This window comes from Littorina saxatilis, unplaced genomic scaffold, assembly GCF_037325665.1.
Source record: "Littorina saxatilis isolate snail1 unplaced genomic scaffold, US_GU_Lsax_2.0 scaffold_319, whole genome shotgun sequence".
Classification (NCBI taxonomy): domain Eukaryota; kingdom Metazoa; phylum Mollusca; class Gastropoda; order Littorinimorpha; family Littorinidae; genus Littorina; species Littorina saxatilis.
Genome location: NW_027127777.1, coordinates 87,438 through 91,019, shown reverse-complemented (window position 1 = coordinate 91,019; position 3,582 = coordinate 87,438). Strand labels below are relative to the sequence as shown.

The following is a 3,582-nucleotide window of genomic DNA, read 5'->3' as shown; positions in this document are numbered from 1 at the left end:
AATGACAACATGACTGTGTACTTGATTTTAGTTCAAAACATGGAAACTGACAAGAAGTGTTAACAGAATTGAATGATTTGCACGGAACTATACAACCGCGCATTAATCGATCGCCTGCGCAGGTAGACTGGTTGGGTGAATATGATTCGATCAAACTTTCGCACAAAAACTCCTCTTTTCTTTGAATAACTGAAGAAAGGAGGAATAAAGAGGTTACATACCTCGTCTCAGTGATTATCAAAAATAATGGTCTCAGTTCGCGGTCATGAAAAAGCTCGCTGAAGCTCGCAATTTTTTCATGATCCGCTAACTTCGACCATTAATTTTGATAATCACTGAGACTCGGCATGTGACCTCGGCATCACAGCCCCCGAATTCTCCCACTTGTTCATCAGAATAGCTATATATAGTCATAACTTGATAGTTACATTCAAGCCTCCGTGGCCTAATGGATAAGGCATCGGCCTCCTAGACGCCGGATCGGCGAAAATACTGTGCTAGCCGGGGATTGCGGGTTCGAGTCCCGTCGGAGGTGATTTTTATTTTTTCTGTGCAAATGTCATGTGTCGTTCTAATTTCAGTGCTTTCTGTTTTGCAAAACCGTAGTGGAACATCCCTACCTTCTTTATTGACCCGACGACAAAGGCAAGTACCTCACCTGCAGTCACAACCGCTACTTAAGGAGAGTATTCTGATGCATTTCACTCACTAGAGTGTTAATGCTTAACGCTTAAAGTAAATTTAAGGGGCTTATTGTCCGTCAGGTCTTAATTGCCTATACTGGACATGAATTGGTTTATACGATTCGAGTTTTTACGCCCTCACGGCTTTTGATGTATGCGTGTTTAGGTGGTATCAGCCTTCTGCACTTATGGTAGAATGACCAAGATCTTTAACGTGCCATTGTGGTGACACGGGGGTGGGAGATGGATACCGTCTCTGGGTCTGCTCATAAAGTTGACCCGTGTCCGTCCCGGCCCGGATTCGAACCAGCGACCTTTCGATCACAAATCCAGTGCTCTACCACCTGAGCTACCCGGGCCCCTGAAAGCTTAAAGCTTTCATTGTTGTTCCCTTTTAGTACCAAACATGCGACAAAGACAGTCTTCCATTAAGTCCGTATTGCGTCACTGTCGGCTGTGTGTGTGGAACTGCGGAGAACGTAACAGGAAAAGAGCACACTTTTTACACTCAGAGCAGACCTTTGTCCCTCCTACTTATATGCTTTTAGCTTCTGAAATAAATAGGGTTGGTAAATAAAATACCAGCTTTATGCACTTACTTTAATCGTATGCTTTCCCCCGCTTTGTATTTTGTGTGTGTGTTGACGGTGTCCAAATGTTGTCTTGGACACTTATGTATAGCCTTTTGAAAAGTTTGGATGCTGAGAGGTCGATAACACCCCATTCCTGCCAAGCAAATATTTTTCACTTCTGGAGGTGCGCATGCGCGAGGGTGGGGGGTGAGTGGAGATTGAGGGGGAACGGTGGGGATCCATGTTTTCGCCAAGAAGCAATGAATAAAATAAAGAACACAAACGTCTGTTGAATTTCTGCAAATCACCGTGTCTGAGCCTGCACAGCAAAATAACAGGCTTAAATGATCTTTGTTCGCTTTATGCAGCCTTGATAATCAATATAGGAATCGTAAAGGAAAGGTCAAATACAGGGGTAAGCATAATACATTTTTTTCTCCAGATTATTTCGAAAACTGGTTGAAGTTCTCCAAGGGTATGTCATATTTCTGTTATTTATTAGTAGGCTATTACACTTCTCGCGGAATACAAGCAGTAACTTGCAGCGAAGTTCATTTGATCAAAGTGGAGAATTCTGGATACACACAGAGATAGTAGAAGGGCACAATAAATGTGTTTACGAGTTATAATATTCTCTAAATTAAGAATTCTTTTTTTTTAAAGAAGGAAAAGTACGTTTTTGTTTTGTTTTCCGATTCTTGATTATAGAACGCTAGCAGATATTCTGTTTTCATTTTTGTTTTTAATCACATTTTCTGAAAAATTCTTTTCTGCGCAGGGTTCCAAAAATAACGTGCTTGCGTCAATTGATCGTTTGTGCCGTCATCTGCATAGCCTCAGCTGCTGTCACCAGACAACTTTACTGGCAACGTCACGATGGACGAAACGTCATCACTCACCAAGCGATGACGTCTGTTTTGTCAGCGATGATGTGTGTCGGGGAGTGCATGAGACACTCCCAGTGTGACTCCTGCGCTTACGCCAGGGAGTCAGGCACGTGCTATGTGCAGGTTGAAACTGACAAAACAACGGACAGCACAGGACATTCCATTGAGGTCTATACAGGTATGTTGATGTGTTTTTCCTCTATTGAGTTAAGCACGCTTGCTTTGTACCAAGTTCGTCACTATAAGAGTGGGTTCAAACCCCCGTTCTGCTATGGCTTTGTTGGCCAAAGTCAGCTATGACTGTGCACAACTCACGTGTCTAAACACATCTCGGTGCTCGCAAATTAAGCCCTCCATAGAGAGTCCAAGATCACATCCGAATTCTTCGGGTTGTGTAAATACACGCATACAGGGACAAACACGGGTAACGCCGTTCTGTATGGCAGCTCGCCTACCCAGGGGCCAAAACAACCCGACTTGCCACGAGGGAAACCTTAACTTCCATGTTAGAGGACTTGGAGAGGACAGCCCTGCAGTCCGGACTGACGATCTAACAGCGAACGACAAGAAGAGAAGAACTTCCATGTTCAAACCATAAGTAACATAGAGCTTAAACAATGACCACGAGTTGATTTAATACTGGAAAATAAACCACGAGTGGGTATTTGCAGCCGCTTGGTAATTCCAAGCGGCTGCAAATACCCACGAGTGGTTTATTTTCCAGTAATCAACGGGTTGTCGTCATTGTTTAAGCTATTTATACAAAGAACAACACGGGTCGAACATGCAGTCATGCAGACGACATTTTGTAGGCAATTTCATTTCAGCCTAATCACTCAGAGTGTCAAATGCGCGTCATTCATATAGTCCCTATTGTTTTACTTTATTCTTAGTCTCCGACTCGTCGGCATTATACTTGTCTCGTCTAAATATCGGACCCTATTGCTACGATTAAAACACAATAGCGTTTATATAGCTATTCTGACATTACATTCTGTGTTAAAATCATGTTTTTGTCAGCAACAAGGACCAGCAGTTGTCCGAGAGAACCACAGTAATCCGACGTTATCGGGTTTCACGAACAAAATTTCACTCGGCCGACTGCGGGTCGTCTCACCGGAAGTCGGCCAAACACGGTGATGCTCTCCCCCCAACACTGTGTTCGGCTTACTGCGGTAAACCGAAAATAAATGTAATTATCCGCACAGTCAATGGCAGAATGCTCACACTTTTTTGGATTGTGAGCCAAACCTTGTGATTGTTCTTCGAAATGTATCTATCATGACGCAGTAATCCAGGAGACAAGTCAGGGTTATGTCTTGAAGACGTCACATTATGGCGTAAGAGGGTTTGACGTCACGCGAAGGAATTACTGAAAGTCTCGGTCATTGTTATTTTGAGCGGGCCGAGACTTGTTTTTTCTTCGAAATCGGCCATTTC

General features: G+C 43.4%; 1 non-coding gene across 1 annotated transcript; it reads left to right on the top strand.

Annotated features, from left to right (window-relative positions):
• The first annotated feature begins 434 nt into the window (after positions 1-434).
• Positions 435-535, top strand: Trnar-ccu (transfer RNA arginine (anticodon CCU)). The gene is made up of 2 exons: positions 435-471; positions 500-535. It is a non-coding gene; the product is annotated as a tRNA-Arg (tRNA).
• Positions 536-3,582: the final 3,047 nt, after the last annotated feature.